Genomic DNA, 19,878 nt, shown 5'->3' with positions numbered 1-19,878 from the left:
GTGACGATTACAGTGTTGATGATGTCGATGATAGTAATGGTGATGATGATGTGCATAATCTTCACCACCAGCAGTGAAACTTTGTGTTATAGCTTCAGATAGTATTTCATAAACAAACCTTGGGCTACAAACTTATAAACAAACATCACTCTGCGCAAACAGCATGACAGAGATACAAGTTCACTTGTGACTCGCACGTCAGTGAATAATAATGATGATTATAATGATGGTTATGATGATTATGTATATATCGAATGGCTTCAGACATTCTTCTACCCACGCACTATTAATTAATGACGATAGTGAAGTTGATGATGCTAATTATGATGACGATGTAAACAATAACAATGGTCAGAACAATTACGATGATGAAGACAATACAATGATAGTATCATTGATAATAATGATGACTGACCACAGACAATAATGATGATGGATATGTTGACAACGGCTTGATGAAAACGATGATGACGATGAAAAAAAAAAAAAAAAAAATTCTGGTGGCGAAGTCACTGCCAACGAATAAAGCGATGACAATAGTATGATAATTACGAGAATCAAGAAGCTAATATAAATGATGATGAGCACAAAAACAATCATGACGGCAATGACGATGATAACATAAATGATGATGGAAAAGAAAATGATAGTGATGATTAATAAAGAAGTCCTTCTCAGTCGTCTATTTTGACCTTTTTCTGCCAGTCCCACAATATATCATAGAAAGATTTGCCTGTCAAAGATTCATTGCTATGGTAAAAGCTGATTTTCCATTGTAGAACTATTGAGACCGAAAAAAGTAATGATATTTTGGAACACAACCTTGACATATAATGAGGAATGCAGCTTATTATGATATAAACTAAAGCAACTTTTTATTCAACTGCTTGAAAGAGTTCTACCTCACACGTACTTCACCAAACGGCACAAACATTGCGCAAACAAGTATACATATGAACTGCGACAGCGTTGGTGTTAATGATGGTGATAATGATGATAATTATGATGGAGGGAAGGAGGAGAAGAAAGACAGGATGATGACAGTTTGATGGTGGTGGTGGTGGTGGTGGTGATGGTAGGATATAGTTATCCAACAACACATATCCATTAACTGGCTGCAAATAATCCATCACCCGCGCTTCACGTAAACAACCACCAATCGGCGCAAACAGCATTACAGAAACATAAGTCTCACCTTTCTCTGACCAGTCTCCAAGGAAAATCGATTAAAAACAACCCTGACAATTACAATAGCTACCAAAATTGGCAATGTGAAATAAGCTCTGTGTGTAAGACAGACAGACAGATAGACAGACAAGCAGAGACTATTTCATGTGATTATGTGACATTTCTTCCAAAAAAGTCAATATAATTTTCAACCCTTTGTCTGTGAGCATCTGGTCTCTTGTACATGGGCACAAAGACAGTCGATGGATAGTCGTAAAGTGGGACTCGATTGTGCGACCACCCTTATGAACCTGGTTTTATCAGTGAAAGTACTTCCCTAGAAGGTTGAAAAATGCTCCTTTGACTTGACGAAAAGAGTGAAAATTTGAGGTGATGGTGTTGTTACTAACATGCCTAATAGGGTGAAGACCCCAACGTGCCAGAGCATAAGGGCGATAACGGTATCTAAATATCTGAACGTCCCTATGAACCCGAACAGAAGGGTGAAAATGTCCATTAACCTGAACATAACGGTGTTACAAGTTCACTTGTGACTCGCACGTCAGTGAATAATAATGATGAATCTGAGGAAAAGGGTGAAAATGATGCCCCTGTGAATCCTCGCCCAAGGATGTGAATGCTGCCCCAATGAATCTGAGCATAAAGGTGAAAATGTTGCCCATTTGAACCTGAGAATAATGGTGAAAATTACTTCACCTCTGAACTTAGACATCAGTGAAAATTCTGTCCCTATGCGCTTGAACATAAGGAGTGGAAATGTTGCCCCTGTGATTCTGGGTATCAAGATGAATATGCTGCCCCTTTAAACCTTATGATAAGTGTAAGAATGCTGCCCCCATGAACATGGGCATAATGGTAAAATTGCTGATCTTGGATGTAAGGCTGAAAATGCAGCCCCTGTGTACTTTGCCATATGGGTAAAAATGCGATTGCTACGAACCCGAGCATAAGGACGAAAGCTGATACATGGGTATGATGGTGAAAATGCTGTCCACTTAGCGGACGCTCCTACAAACCTGAGCATATGGGACAATGCTGCCAAAATGCTTGGAAGCTCTCTAGCACTCTTCTCTGTCAGTTACTTATTCGTGACTCACCTGAATATTCCTACGTGCATTGTTTATGAAGTGTACAGTTGGAGACATAAAGACTGATTAACTGCACTGTGATAGATAACAAGACAGTTGACAATGACTCTCGAAACCCAGTGATACGATCCTAGGACCCCATATACTTCACAAATTGGTGGGCAACAGATTCGTACTTGTTCGACTAAAAATCGGAACGGTATTGTTCTTCGTAAGTGTAACTCGCTGTGTTAAGATTTAAGTAGTATAGCAAAAAAAAAAGATTTAAGTGTAGAATAACGACTAATTTCCAGAGAAAGCGTTGTTATCAGGCATCCGACTCCGTAAGAATACGACCCTCTATACTGAATTAAGTGCTAAGAGAAGTGCAAAACCCCAGAAGACATTTGAAATATGGGAGACGTAAAAAAAAAAAAAAAAAAAAAAAAAGGACAAGAAGGAAATAACCCCAAACAAGAAAAGAGAGAGAGAGAGAGAGAGAGAGAGAGAGAGAGAGAGAGAAAACGGACTAGTCAAGAGGAAAATTTCTGAAATGACGAAGTGTGTTTCTACTGCAGAAAGTGAGTAAAGCATCAAGAAGAAAAACTCCCAGAAAACCAAGAGAAGAAACGGATTGGTAAGAGATATGAAAGCATGAGGAAAAAAAAAAATGAGTAAGTAATCGGGACAGGAAGGAAAATTATAAGGAAATACGGAGAGAGGCCCGACAATATGAGGAAGGAATCACAAGAAAATGATGAAAGAAATCTGGACAACAAAGAGTGAGTAAGGAAGGAGTGAAGGTGCAGGAAATGGTGTGAGAAAAGAGGAAAGTCAAGAAAAAATAAGAAAAGTGTAGGTTGATGAAAGTGACCCAGCAAAAGAAGAATGAGCGAAAAAGATGATGAGGAAGGAAAAGGGAGAGGTTTAAAAAACATGAGGAATCAAGAAAAGAAACGAGCAAGAAACACAGAAAAGGAAGGAATAAAGAAAAGAATGTAGAGAGCTGAGCACGGCAGGTGACGATGACAGAGAAAGATTGGGAGGAGCCGAGGCAATAAGTGCGAAAGGTGTGCAGTTGACAGGCTGTAGTCTCCATGTGGATGCTGAATAGTTTCTTATAATAGCTATCTTTTGTTCATTCTGGATTCTTTTGTATACCTTCACACCTCTTTGTGTGATCCTTGTGGTTTCCTTTATGTACCTTTATACTTTTTTCTTTACTATTGCGCCTCCAACCCCCTTAACCTGGGGACGCTCGTTTTCTTTCAAGACTTCCATTCAGCTGTGGGGTGCCATGTTTAGTGTAGGAGTAAATGAAGGCCACATTAAACATCTCCAGATCGATATGACTATCCTACACTTTGTCTGGACTGGGAATGTTCTGTTAAGTTTTGCATATTATGCCAACAGTCAGCCACGGGAATAAGTATGCACAGTGTAGCTACGAGACACTCTAGGTTGCTACATATTAAAAAAAAAAAAGTTTTTTCGTTGCAGAAAATGTAGGAAAAGTGCGCAATATTCGTTGTTCTCTCATTTCTCAGTGTGTCGTTATACATTGCAATGAAATGAGTACAATATACAGACAGAAGTATATTCATAGTTGTACAGTCGCGAGCTAATGGGACAGAGACACGAGCACACACACCTTGGGGTCGCTTCTACCCGTCGAGATACGCGGGGGGGGGGGGGATGAGAGAGAGGAAGGGAGGGGGGAGGTTGTGGAGGGACTGATGGAGGGAGGAAGGGCAGGAGGGGGAGGGAAGGAGGGGCGCAAACGAGCATGGCTGGCTGAGTTGAAAGGTGGTAGGTGGTTATCAGGTATTATGTTGCCTTACGGAGTTAGGTTTATTACTGGGTGAGGTGTATGAATCATGATGTCAATGATATCATTGATACGGGTTTGTCATTTAAATTTACCCTTAATTTAAGGATACAACACAACGGTGTCTCATAAGATTCGAGCATAAAGCCACGAACGTGATCCTAAGGGTTCATACTAGCTAAACCAAAATGAAGAGGGTTATAGCAGCACTATAGGTATCATGATACGATCGTGAACCTAAGGGTTCATACTGGCTAAACCAAAGTGAAGAGGGCTATAGCAGCACTATGGGTATCATGATACCTATAGTACTGCTATAGCCCTCTTCACTTTGGTTTAGCCAGTACGAACCCTTAAATTCATGGTCGTGGCTCTATGCTCGAATCTAATGAAGCACCATTGTGCTGTATCGTTAAATTGAGGGTAAATATAAATGAAAAGCCCATATCAATGATATCATAGATGTCATGATTCATACACCTCACCCATTGTTAAACCCAAATCCGTAAGACAACGTAATACCTGATAACCACCTACCACCTTCCAACTCAGCCAACCATGCTTGTTTGCGCGTCTCCTCCCCTCCCCCTGCTCCCCGTCCTCCCTCCACCTGCCCCTCCACAACCTCCTCCCTCCCTTCCTCTCTCTCGTCCCCCCCCTCCCCCGTAACTCGACGGGTAGAAGCGACCCCAAGGTGTGTGTGCTAGTGTCTCTGTCCCATTAGCTCGCGACTGTACCTTTATATATGTCTCTCTATGATAGTGCCTTTATCATTATCATTTTTTTTTTTTTTTTTTTCAGTTAACACCAAATGATTTATTTCAGCTTCGTGAGTCATACTGTCAGACGTGTTGCCGGTTCTGGGTAAACATGGCCAGTGCACTCTGCCATGTACTTAAAAACTTACGGTATATGTATCTTTTAATTTAATTTATCATTTGCACTGACCAAGACGTGATAACTTTAATTCTTTGCGGCTGGAGGGAATCAGCCGCCATGTTGGTGATGACGTCAGTATTCATACTGCAGACGACGCTCTAGTCCATCACACAATACTTTACCAGTAACAGAGATAACAGTTGTACCTACATGGCCACCGTAGATCCAAACTACCCCCTTCAGGTATGTTGTAAAGGAATACTTTTCATGGTGTAAATGGATGGTACCTGTTAGGTAAGTAAATTGTGGTGAAATCGACCAGAAGTAGCTTACAGCTACACCATTCCCGAACGGTGCTCGTACCTCATGAGGTGGAAAGTGTTAAATGTGTGCCGTACAGTATCAGTTGTATGAGTTTATGATGGTATTTTGCTCATGAATATTTAATATTTGACCTCTTCATTATTAGTTTTCTAAAAAAAAAACAAAAAAAAAACTCAGTGACTGAACTACAATACTTCAGGGGAGTGTGGCGAAATACCGAATCGGCGGTCATTTACCGAATCAACACCGAATTGGCACATTTTAATTGGTGTTATAGATTTTATCACCATAGAGGTTCATACTCACCTAATTATCAGAAATCTGTTTTTTTTTTTTTTTTTTTTTTTTTTTACCATTTAAAAAATCCGGATTCACAGTGAAAACGCACTGAAATTAGCGGAAGTGGTTCTCCTTTAGCTCAACAGCGTGCCTTGGCAGACTTCTGCTTTGTATAAATATTAATTTAACATACAAATGCACGTACTTGCACTTTAAATCAGTATCTGTGCAAAATAAGAGTCTGTCAAGGCATGTTGGCCATCGGAAGTAGAAATACCCGCTAACCGTAGCACGTTTTCGCTCTTGCTCTGACTCCTAATATTCTATTAATAGTTAAATTATGGGATAGTTCAGATAATTAGGTGTGTTTGAACATATATGGTGAAGAATATAATATTTTCACAACAGTAAAGACTGCATTCCAGCACTGGGAACTTCCGACGAGCAGCCAGCCACCACTGCTTTCGTTTATTGTTATTGGCTAGTATACAGAGGAATAATTTCCCTACTGTGCTTTTGTCAGTGCACTTACACATTGGAACGAAACATGAGCAAATATTCCTCTTGTCACTGAACACTCTTAGAGGTCAGAAATAAGCACAGTGTATGCTGGCTTAACATAAACAAAGCAGACAGGCTGCCTCAGTGTGAGTAGTGACGTCATGACCAATCAGACACCGTTTCAGAGTCACGTGATTTTATGGCACCTTTATCTATTATTTTTTAGGTGAAAAAGTTAATATTATATCCTTACCATCCCTTGGCAAGCGGGCTTAGCATAGAGAAGACTGATGGGGCTCACAGTATTGTGATGTTGATGCTGATAATGTACAGTATTGTTCGTGGTTATGTTCATGAAGATGCTGATAGCGAACATGGTGATGATGACATTGATGCTGATAATGATGCGTAGTTCATTGTGGCGCCTTTCCTTTGCGATCTCAGGTTTAAGTCCTTGAATCAACTGAAATATTTTTTGGTTGTTCTTGGTATTTCCAGAAGAATTTAATAAGCTTAGGTACCTTTCAAACTGGTGGGGCTAAATGTAGCATTCATTGGCACTTCTGATAACATGGAGCTCTCCTATAATGCATGGAATTGTCTGCAAGAACGAGAATTAAAAAAAATATGTCTTTTAACCGTGGATTGTCTTACTGAAGGGAGTAATCTAATAACGGCAAGGATTAGATATCATCTGATAACAGCAAGGATAAAATGCAGAGATAATATAGCTGAAGTTGTTACTAAAAAGCCTCTTTCAGTATCACATGACTCTTATAAATCATAGCTAACTGCTCGTCAGTAAAGTTACTGATTCCGTACAATAATCCAAGTTTCTTTGAGGTGGTTTTAGCAAGTGATCTGACATGGGAGGTCCAGCTGCGGACATTGTTAAGTGAAACACCGAGAATTTCAGTACTTTTGGAGATGGGAATGTTAGTAGCATTGCAGATAATAAACGAATCTGGCAATATCTGTCTATTAGTAAATTGTATATGTTTGGTTTTACTAGCATTAATTGAGACAAGGTTATTTTGTCCCCATTCACTGATGTTAGATAAGTCTTGATTTATGAAGATGGTTGAACTGAGAGTTAGATATATTAAAATTTGTAAATGGATTTTTGATTATGAATGAACTGTAAAGCTGAGTCATCTGCATATGAATGGATGGGATTGTGGGTGACAGATAAGAGATCATTAATATGAACTAGGAATAGATGAGCTAGTCAGGTCAGGTGCGGGTAAGGGGATGGGTCTGTTATGATGTGGCAGGGGTAAACCAGCTCTGCTGTCGGGCCCTGCTGAGGATGTCACTGATTGCATTGCGCAGTTGACCCTTGTGCGGTGTGGTGCGGTGAGGATCTGACCATTCTCCCCTTTGGGGCTAAGATGCGAATGAATGTGTTTGAATGGATGAGTAAATGGGGAGTATGTCGTCCTGTCTCGGCTACCTCCCTTTCCTTGGGGGAAGCAGCCTAGGTATATAGATAGATAGGAATAGAGTTCGAGCTAGAACTGATCCTTGTGGCACGGCAACATTGAGTGAAAATTGGAATATACATCATCGACTTTTATTTATCTGTTGCTGATGTCAAGGGCGTTATTTCAATTTTCCTTGGGGGGGTGGGAGCATAGGCTATTTAGGAGGCCCCCCTACTCCCACCTCCCCACATGGGTGGGGTAGCGAGTGAGCATTTTGAAGCCACATGCAAACAAATATATATGCTGTATATAATTATTTATTAAACCAATTACTTCCTGACACAAACGTTTGAACTTTTAACTCCGACTTCGAACCACAGAGTAAAACAACATCATACTTTCGTGTACAATTCTACGTTAATTTTATATTTTGTAAAGCATAGGTGTCACTTAAGTTTTTGTGACTTAGATTTTGTCATATAGATTTTGTAAAAAATAAAAATGCTTACTTGGTTCTGATTTCACCTGCCGCCCCCCTAGCGTCCCCTTTTTCCTCACGGTCTAACGGTACCTCACCGAGCCCCTGGATCTTTCCGGACCACCTCCCACTTTGGGAACCAATGACCTAATGTACTCTTAAAACTCCTTCCTACAGGTACATACTTTCCAAGATGAACGATAGCCAAAATACAATAAAAAAGGCAGCTCAATACTGAATTTAACTGAACAGCGGACTAGGAACATATTTACATTGACATCCTTTAATACAGCTGGTAAATTATTGTGATATATTACACACACACACACACACACACACACACACACACACACACACAACTACCTGATATTTGGAAAAAGCAAATATTGTCCCCTTATTCAAGAAAGGAAATAGACAAAATCCACTCAACTACCGACCAGTATCACTGACCAGTGTTGTAAGCAAGGTATTAGAAAAACTTATAAGAAAAGCTTGGGTAAATCATCTAGAAGAACACAGTATGATAACAGAAAGACAGTTTGGTTTCAGAAAAGGAAAATCATGTGTTACTAATCTGTTGAGCTACTATGACAGAGTAACAAACGCAATACAGGAAAGGGAAGGATGGGTGGACAGTATCTATTTAGATTTCAAGAAAGCTTTTGACACAGTACCACACCAAAGACTTTTATGGAAACTGTACCATCAAGGAGGAATTCGAGGCAAGCTGTTTTGTTGGATGCAAGACTTTCTCATAAAAAGAGAAATGAGAACAGTACTAAGAGGAAACTACTCATCATGGAAAGAAGTGACTAGTGGAGTACCACAGGGTTCAGTGCTGGCACCAATCATGTTTTTAGTGTATATAAATGATATAAACAGTAACACTGGAAATGAGAGCTATCTGAATATGTTTGCAGATGATGCAAAAATACAAAGGAGAATTACTAACACAGACTCTTGTAAAGAGCTACAAGAAGAATTAAATAAACTTCATGAATGGAGTAGTACATGGCAAATGGAATTCAATGTGGACAAGTGTCATGTAATCAAGTTTGGTAAAAGTGGAAAAAGACCTGATTAGGATTATAAGTTAGGAAATAAAACCCTATACACATCAGAAAGAGAGAAAGACCTAGGTGTGATTATCAATAACAGACTATCTCCGGCTGACCACATCAGCGAGAAGGTACGGAACATGTATACACTGCTTGCAAATATGAGAATAGCATTCACATACATAAATGAAGACATGCTAAGAAGGATAATAACATCATTCATTAGACCAACCCTGGAATATGCATCAGTAGTCTGGAGTCCTCATCTCAAAAAGCACATAGACAAGATTGAAAAAGTTCAAAGGGCCGCTACAAGATGGATACCAAGCTTAAGGGACCTAAGCTACGAAGAAAGACTAAATAAACTGAATCTACGAACACTACAGGAGAGAAGGAAAAGAGGTGACATGATAATGCTATATAAATGCATATCAGGAAAGGAGAAAATAGACATAAATGATTACTTAACATATGGAGAAGCATCAGGAAGAGGACACTGCAAAAAACTGCATAAGAAGAGAGGTGATAAAGACGTAAGGAAATTCAGTTTCCCAAACAGAGCAATTGATCAATGGAATGCACTACCGAATGAAATAGTGTGTGCCAAAACAATTCACAAATTGAAGGATATGTACGATAAATGTGGTTTAAGACACGGGACAGTACGAGCTTGACTCATTCCTGTAAAGATACAATTAGGTAAGAACAATTAGGTAAGGTAAGAACACACACACACACACATACACACACACACACAAATGGTCCTGACGAAATTTCAGGTTGAGTGCTACAAAAATGTACAGAAGTGTTAAGCAGACCAATATATTTAATATTCAAGGAATCCTTATATCAGGGTCAACTACGTGATATTTGAAAGAAAGAAAACATTGTTCCCCTGTTCAAGAAAGGGAATACACAGAATCCACTCAACTACCGACCAGTATCACTGACCAGTGTTGTAAGTGAGATACTGGATAAGCAGATAAAAAGTTTGGGTAAACCATCTGAAAGAACACAATATGATAAGTGAAAGACAGTTCGGTTTTAGAAAGGGAAAATAATGTATTACTAATCTATTAAGCTACTATGATAGTTACAGAAACATTACAGAAAAGAGAAGGATGGGTGGACAGCATCTATTTAGATTTCAAGATAGCATTTAAAAGTGTACCGCACCAAAGACTTTTATGGAAACTGTACCATCAAGGAGGTATCCAAGGCAACCTGTACTGTTGGATGCAGGATTTTCTCAGGAAAAGGGAAATGGGAACAGTATTAAGGGGATATTACTCATAATGGAGGGATGTAACTAGCAGAGTTCCACAGGTCTCAGTGCTGGCACCAAGTATGTTATTAGTATATATAAATGACATACACAGTAACTAGGGAAATGGAGGCTATCTAAAAATGTTTGCGGATGATGCAAAAATACAAAGGAAAATTACTAACAGATTCTTGCAAAGAGCTGCAAGAGGAATTAAATAAGCTTCATGAATGGAGCAATAAATGGCAAATGAAATTTAATGTGGACAAGTGTCATGTAATAAAATTTGGTAAAAGTGAGAAAATACCGGATTGTGATTATAAGTTAGGAAGATCAAGCTACACATATCAGAAAGGGAGAAGGACCTAGGAGTGATTATCAATAATAGACTATCTCTGGCTGACCACATCAGTGAGAAGGTACATAACATGTCTACATTGCTTGGTAATATGAGAACAGCATTCACTTATATTAATGAAGACATGCTGAGAAAGATAAGAACATCATTCATCAGACCAACCCTGGAGTATGCATCAGTAGTCTGGAATCCTTATCTCAAAAAATACATAGATAAGATTGAAAAAGTACAAGATTGGTACCAAAATTAAGGGATCTAAGCTACGAAGAAAAGCTAGAAAAACTGAATCTACCAACACTACAGGATAGAATGAAAAGAGGAGACATGATTATGCTATATAAATGCATCTCAGGGAAAGAGAAAATAGACATAAATGAGTATGTAACCTATGGGGAAGCATCAGCAAAAGGACATTGCAAAAAAATGCATAAAAAGGGAGGCGATAAAGACGTAATGAAATTCAGTTTCCCAAATAGGGCAATTGATCAGTGGAATGCACTACCAAATGAAATTGTGTGTACCAAAACTATTCATAAATTTAAGGATGTGTATGACAAAGGGCTTAATACATAGGACAGTACGAGCTTGACTCATTCCTGTGAAGATACAATTAGGTAAGAACAATTAGGTAAGAACACACACACACACACACACACACACACACACACACACACACACACACACACACACACACGATATATTTCACTCAAAATGTACTGAGGCTAAATACAAATTATTTTTAATTTCACGGTGTTAACCTTATATTTTTTTTCATTAATTGTACTTGATTTGGGGGCCCCCTCAGAAAGCTTGGGGGGGGGCGGCGCTCCTCGCTGCCCCCCCTTTTCCCAAATGACGTCCCTGGCTGACACATGAGGAAAGCAGAGGAGCAAAACACTTTAGTCCATAGCAAAAGAGTTTGGACAGCAGGGAATGGTATCACACTCTGTCGAAAGCTTTAAAAATATCAAGGGCATCTGCATGAGTCTCTCCATGTTGGTCAATTGATAGATTGTATGAGTCAGGAGATTGAGTATGTCACTGGTGGATCTTTCGTGGAGAAAACTATATTGTCTATCACTTATTAAGTTGTTGGATTCAAGGTGTTTAACTATGTGCCTATTGATTACAGTTTCAAATGCCTTACCAAGAGAAGATGAAATAGCTATTAGTTTGTAATCAGAGGAACTTCCTTTCTTTGGAATTGGATGGATATTAGCTTATTTCCGTGAATTTGGGAATGAAAAAGTCCGCATGCATAGTCAGAATAATTTAGGTAGAATAGAGGCAAGTTCTGGGGAACACTTTTTTCATAACAATTGGAGGAATTCCATCTGGGCCTGGAGCTTTGTTGGTTGGTAAATTGTCTAAGATGGATCAAACTCCATTTCAGTTATCATATAATTTCATATATTTTAAGTGATGCTATAAAGAATTCAACTTCATGCATGTGTTAGGTGTCATTAATCATATTATACTCCAGCCAATCAGATTTCAACAATAAACTAACTGCACTTGGCTCAAAAGTACGTGTTGCATGTTGTTAATGTATATCGCTTTGGAGATCTGTTTGTGGCAAACACGGACCAAGTAAGAAAAGCTGCAGTAACTATTAATATAACTTAAGTTTTATGAACTTTAAATTAAACCGTCACATATGATACAATATCAAGAAAGTTATGGCCAGAAAACATCAGCATCTGCAGCCTGCGCCCGTAAATAGCCATTGTTTATATTCAGTCTGACGACCTTCCCAGTATGGCGGCGCTATTGATGTACAATACCATCGATCCTATTCGGAAAAGTGCGACGAGGCATCTATTTGTCTACCTGTCTATCTTCTCTCTCTCTCTCTCTCTCTCTCTCTCTACGTGTGTGTGTGTGTGTGTGTGTGTTCTTACCTAACTGTATCTTTACAGGAATGAGTCAAGCTCGTACTGTCCCGTGTCTTAAACCACATTTATCTTACATATCTTTAAATTTGTGAATTGTTTTGGCACACAGTGTTTCATTCGGTAGTGCATTCCACTGATCAATTGCTCTATTTGGGAAACTAATTTTCCTTACGTCTTTATCACCACTCTTTTTATGCAGTTTTTTGTAGTCTCCTCTTGCTGATGCTTCCCCATACGTTAAGTAATCATTTATGTCTATTTTCTCCTTCCCTGATATGCATTTATATAGCATAATCACGTCACCTCTTTTCCTTCTCTCCTGTAGTGTTGGTAGATTCAGTTTATTTAGTCTTTCCTCGTAGCTTAGATCCCTTAAGCTTGGTACCCATCTTGTAGCGGCCCTTTGAACTTTTTCAATCTTGTCTATGTGTTTTTTTAGATGAGGACTCCAGACTACTGATGCATACTCCAGGGTTGGTCTAATGAATGATGTTATTATCTTTCTTAGCATGTCTTCATTTATGTATGTAAACGCTATTCTCATATTGGCAAGCACTGTATACATGTTCCTTACCTTCTCACTGATGTGGTCAGCCGGAGATAGTCTGTTATTGACAATCACACCTAGGTCCTTCTCTCTTTCTGATGTGTGTAGGGGTTTTATTTCCTAATGTATAATCCCAATCAGGTCTTTTTCCACATTTCCCAAACTTGATTACATGACACTTGTCCACATTGAATTCCATTTGCCATGTATTACTCCATTCATGAAGTTTATTTAATTCTTCTTGTAGCTCTTTACAAGAGTCTGTGTTAGTAATTATCCTTTGTGTTTTTGCATCATCTGCAAACATATTTAGATAGCTTTCATTTCCAGTGTTATTCTCTATATCATTTATATACACTAAAAACATGATTGGTGCCAGCACTGAGCCCTGTGGTACTCCACTAGTCACTTCTTTCCATGATGAGTAATTTCCCCTTAGTACTGTTCTCATTTTTTTTTTTTTCATGAGAAAATCTTGCATCCAACAATACAGATTGCTTCGAATTCCTCCTTGATGGTACAGTGTCCATAAAAGTCTTTGGTGTGGTACTGTGCCAAATGCTTTCTTGAAATCTAAATAGATACTTTCCACCCATCCTTCTCTTTCCTGTAATGTGTCTGTTACTCTGTCATAGTAGCTCAACAGTTAGTAACACATGATTTTCCTTTTCTGAAACCAAACTGTCTTTCTGTTATCATACTTTGTTCTTCTAGGTGATTTACCCAAGCTTTTCTTATAAGCTTTTCTAATACCTCGCTTACAACACTGGTTAGTGATACTGGTCTGTAGTTAAGTGCATTTTGTCTATTCCCATTCTTGAATAAGGGAACAATGTTTGCTTCCTTCCAAATATCAAGAAGTTTACCTTGACTCAAGGATTTCTTGAAAATTAAAAATAATGGTTTACTTAACTCCTTTGCACATTCACGTAGCACCCAACATGAAATTTCATCAGGACCATTTGCTTTTCCTTTGTCTAATTTACTTAGCTCCTCCTGTATTTCTTTTTCTGATGATTGTATATCTGGTAGTATGTGTGGGCATGCATGTTTCACATAATCCCTCTCAAATTTTTTTCCTCTGTAAAAACTGATTGAAAATTCTTGTTTAGTGCTTCACAAATATCCTTCTCTTGTATATTGGTGATTCCATCGTCCGTAATGGATTGTATTTTATCTTTTACTTTGGTTTTGCTTCTGATGTACAGTAGCTGTAAAATAACTTTGGTTGATCACTACTTTTATTTATGATATCCTCCTCAAACTGTTTTTGGGCTTCCCTCCTTATTCTTGTATAGTCGTTTCTTGCCTGTTTGTAATTATTATATGCCCCTTCACTATTGTGTCTTTTGTATCTGTTCCAGAACAAATCTCTTTTTTCTTTTGATTTTTTACATTCTGTATTGAACCATTTCTTTATTTTCTTTTTTGTTTCTTTGTGCTGTGGGATGTACTTCTGGACTCCTGTTTCATAAAGTTCACAGACTTTTTCATATATAGCATTTAAATCTTGTCCTCTAAGCTCCTTTTCCAGAGCAATTTCTAAAAAGTACTTCTTTAGGTCATGATACTTTTCCTTTTTATAGTTTAGGCTCTTTTTGTAACTTTAATTGCTGTTATCTATGTCACATGCAATCTTGAAATTGCAATTTAGTACTGCATGGTCGCTTTTGCCGAATGGAGGGTGATATATTAAATTGTCAATATCGTTTTCTTGACTAGTAAATATGAGATCTAGCATTGAGGGCACATCGAATCCTCTTTTTCTGGTGGTTTCCCCTACATGTTGCGTTAGGAAAAACTCTTGCACAAGATCCAGGAGCTTTTGGTCCCAACAGCTTTCTTGGCTTATTATATCTAGAGTGTTCCAATTTATATTTGTATTAAAATCTCCAGTTAGTATAATTCTTTTCGATTTCTCTTCCATTTTATGTAGTAATGCTCTTAAACTCTGAATTGTACTCTCCGCCAGGTCCTCATATTCGTCTCTTTCCCATGTGTTTGATCTGGGTGGCATGTACAAATTGGCTACAGTTACTTTCCCTTCAGATGTATTTATCTCTACTGCAATCAGTTCTACTTGTGAGGGTATATCTAATTCTATTTCTTTGACTTTTAGATTTTTTTTAGTTAATATTATAATTCCTCCTCCTTTTTTTAAGTCCTATCTCTTCTCCTTATATTATATTCCTCTAAGTTTAGGATGTCATTCGATATCCTCGGTGTTAATTTTGTTTCAGTTAGGCATATTATATGTGATTTATTTCTTCTGACATAATCATTCATCTCTAATAATTTAGATACCATTCCATCCACATTTGAGTACATCAACTTAATCATCTTGTTTATATACTTGTCATGATTTGGTTCTACTACCTTCCTCCTTTTTATTCCCTCCTGTTTATGTACCACTTTCGTTCCTGCAATTCAATTACTTTGTAAAAAAAAAATGTATTCTTCTCCTCCTCTGATCTTCCCTCATTTTTTTTTTTTTTTTTGCTTCCTCCCTCTTCTCTCTCAGTAATTCCAGTTCCTCTTGTGTTAGGCATCTTTTTATCCATATATTTTTGAACTCCTCTTTTTTCATAAGATTCTTTGCATTTTTTAGTATCTCCTCCACGGTGTTTACACTCTGGAAGGTTACCTTTAGGGGTCTTCACTTGCTTTTCTCGTATTTCCCTAACCTTTTGTGTTCCTCTATGTCTTTACTACAGATTTCCTCTTATACTTCTTTCAATATGCCCATTACATTTGCCATCTCCTTTTTGTCTCTTGAGATCTTGTTTTTTACTTCTTCCTCTTCTATACCAGTGATTACCATTGATTTGTTAATATCTTCTGAATCTCTGACTAACTTAGGATTGTTTTGGATTATTCTTTTCACTTCCTTTTTAATGCTTTTTTCTTCCACCCTTGTTTCCAAGTCTTTCTTTACTTTCACCATTTCAGCATTAGTGGTTTCCACATCATTTTTGTAGCTTTGCACAGCTTCATTCACCTGTGTTATACGAGTATTCTCCTCAATATCACTGCTCTGGTCTATCAGACTGCTTACTTGCCTAATTGTCTCTGTATCATTTTTGAACTCTTCCATAATACTCTCGTGGTTGACTACTGTACTTGCCATTTCACTAATAATCCTCCTAAGTGTACCCACTTCAGCTGTTAGCTCATCTATGGTTGTGTTTTTCTTGTTGACTTCCTTTCCTAATTTTTCTATTTCTTCCTTTTGCAAGTGCATCTGTTTCTTAATTTCATCAATCTCATTTTGAAAAGCCGCCTCTAACCTGTGTACTCGTTCTACCAGTTTATTGTGAGTCTCCATTTCAACCAGTTCTTGGTAGAAATCATCATCCTGCTTTCTACCTTTATCCCTTTTCTTTTCCAAATTTGCTTTACTAAAGTATGAGGTCATTTTGCAGTACTTAAAGCGCATATAGTACTTGCATTCCGCGGGGCAGATTTTAAACTAAACAATGATCAGCTGATTGTGCGCATACTTGCGCTGCTTGTTTACTTTTTCTGTTTGACCAAGTCTTACTTGAAACTTCTTCTTTTTTATATTAGAACACCATTTAGTCTAACCTTGTACAGAACTTGACTCATATAAAGATATGTAGTTAGGTAATGCCGCTGGCCAAGTTGGCCAGGTATAGAGCGGTGGCGACGTGTGTCTGCTCTCTCTCGGTGCCTCGGTGTGTGTGTGTGTGTGTGTGTGTGATTTAAAATAGGTCTGTGGTAGAAAAAGTCATTTCTGAGTTCATCATCCTACCAGTTGCACTTCCTTGTAAACTAGCATCATATTCTAGTGTCAATCTCTTGATGCAACTCAACAATAAAGATGGAAAAGGAGCAATTGTAGGTCAAGGTAAAGTGAAAAGAGTATAACTGTCAGTTTTCTCTTTCCAGGTAAGTACTGCTTTGTTCACCAGGCAGTGGGTGCCATGGTTATGTACTGACATCCTTTTTATAACTCTTGCATAAACATTAGGATTGTCCTGAAAATTTGATGTGGTAAATTATATGCTCCCAGCAGAGCAAATTGTTACCCTAAAAAAGAAACTCATTAGTAGAAAACAAAAAATTGATATTGAAGAATCAATAAGGGTTGCACATCACCCTTGAGCTTTATTGTAGTTCACTATGACGAGTCATCTATATTATAAATGATATTTAGGGCGTCTAATTAACATAAATCAATCATAGTGCTTTACCTAGCTTAGCTTTAAACTCTCCTAATGGCTAATTGCTAGATACTACTGTGTTAGATAAGCTGTGTTAGGTAAGTTATTGTTACTTCATAATTTTTCTCAGTAAAAGTGCTATTTAAGATGCTTCCACCTAAGATGTAAAATTCTATCTGGTTTTCATTTCCTAAGTACATTACCAATTACCATAGATTTTGATGGTTGAATGTCATTTGCCATTTAGCTGCTCAGTTAGAAAGAATATTAATATCTGACTGCATGCCCTGCTTTAGCTGCTGACTTTACATCATCCATTAACATAAGAGTGTAATGGCCAGCTTCCAACATACAGGTAAAAACATCTTCACTACCCAAGGAGTTGTATATCCTACAGGCAGTGTTTGAAAATGGCAAGCTTATGTAGAAAACATTTTCTCATCACTCTCCAAAAGATCAAGGGGGTGAAACTCGCGTCAAATATAGATGTGCTGGGAACTTTTCTGCATTTCACCATGGAGCAGAAGCAAGCTGTTCATGAAGTGACCGGTGAAAAATGTAATATGATTTCCGATTTCTGGACACATGATAAGATCTCCACAAAGAGACCATATGATACAAGAGGTTCAGAAGCTTACTAGGGAATATCAACTCCTGGAGAAAAGAAAAAAATCGGCGTTTGGCTCCTCAAGGCATAAAAGAAGAAGCCGTCCAGCTCAAAATAAAGAATCCCATCGAAGCTGCCCACCAAGGTACCTAAAAGCAGCTGAAGATACCCGAAACCCGGGGGTTTCTTCTTCCATAGCTAAAAGCAGGTTGTCAAGGAAGATTGGCGACTAATTGACAAAGTTCTCACAGCATGAGAAGCCAGGCCTGCTATGGATTTTGCTTCTGAAGGGAAGAAGCGTCCACTTCAAATGAGAAGGTCCAGCAAAAATTTTTGACTAGTAGTCCAAGTTCTGAGACAGAATCAGCTGATGAAGCCCAGGCCTCAGATGGTGCCCGCCCTCCAAAACGTCCAAAGAGGTCCACTGAGAACATCATGTCCCAAGTTTGAATGCCAGCATTGATCAAATGAAAGTCACCGAGAAGAAACGGTCATCGTACTTACAGAAGCTGCTTGCACTCTCTGCCACAATGTTGAAGAGCTTAGCATAAACTGATCCTCAATTTACCATCACTGTATGGTTCATCGTCGTGAAATGATTTCCCGCATTAAAGAGATGTATGCATCTCAGATGGTACTGTTGGTTCACTGGGACGGTAAGCTTATTCAAGACCAAAAGAAGTGCCCATTCTTGTGACTATAGGCCATACAACACAGCTTCTTGAGTTGCTAACTTGCCACATGATTCAGAAGATGCTGTCAGTGCTGTGGCAGAGGCCCTGGAGGAAAGAGATCTGACTTAATGCATTGCCGTCATGTGTTTTGATACCACGGCCAACAATACTGATCGAAATATCGGTACATATGTGCTTATGGAACAGACACTGAAGAAAGATTTCCTTCATTTCGCCTGTCGACACCAGATGATGGAGCCTGTGGTCATAGCAGTCTACTTTAATGCCATGGAGTCCAGCAACATCAGTCCACTTGATCTCCTGTTAAAGTGATTCCAACAACAGTGGGCAAGAAATCATACAGAAATGAGAGAGAAGATATTGCCATCGTTGAAGTCTAGTGCAAAGTGAAGAAGTGATCAGTGACTGGGCCTTCAACAAGCTTTGAACGATGAAGGACCTGAGAGATGACTACAGTGGGTTCATCAAACTGTCTTTCATTTTCCTGGGGACCAGCTTGGAGCAAGGAGTTTGGTTCATGGCTCCAAGACCAATGCATCATGCTTAGTGGATAAGCAAAGCGATTTCTCCCTGAACGTCAGGATGTTTAGGAACCAGTTCAACCTCATGCAAAGAGAGGAGCAAGGTCTCAAAGAGATCTGTATATTTCCTGTGCGAGTTTTTCTGAAGTAACGGATTGAAGCACCTCTTCCTTCTACAGTGCATCAAAATGATATAGCTCTTCTGAAGATGCGTGGAAATCATCGAGTGGAAGCAGCTCTCAAGAAACAAACAAAATAACAGTGGCACAATTTCAGGAAGCTTATTGCCTTCACTTTCATTTTTATCTTATACTTCCAGTTGATACCAAAAAGTAGATGTCGAAGGCAATAAATGGAGATACCTCTGTGATAAAGCCATCAAAGCAGGCCACAGTTTGAGATATACAGTAAGCTATATCACATTGGAGCACTTTGTTTTTGTGAACACCAAGTGCTTCTTGAAAATGCACAATATCCCCTTGAACTTCCCCAGTGAAGGACCAGAAACTTGGCCAACCATGGAATCATTCCAAAGGGCAAAACCTTTCATCAGCAGCCTTTAATTTGTCAATGATCATGATGAATATGGAGTGGGGCTAATTCAGGAATTCAACTGCACTATAACCACTGACAAAGAACAGCTCCAGTTCCTCTTCCAAGTAGTGACCAAGCACTGGAAGGCTCTACCAGACATCAAGAAGAGAATCTTGGCCGCAACCGGGTCACAGTGTGTGGGTGACACCAGCAGTGGCATCTGTCTTCGAGAACATAATTCTCTGGA

This window comes from Coenobita brevimanus, chromosome 61 (genome assembly GCF_032717465.1).
Source record: "Coenobita brevimanus isolate Jiangsu-jjx chromosome 61, ASM3271746v2, whole genome shotgun sequence".
Taxonomy (NCBI): domain Eukaryota; kingdom Metazoa; phylum Arthropoda; class Malacostraca; order Decapoda; family Coenobitidae; genus Coenobita; species Coenobita brevimanus.
Note: the sequence above shows the minus strand (reverse complement) of the source record.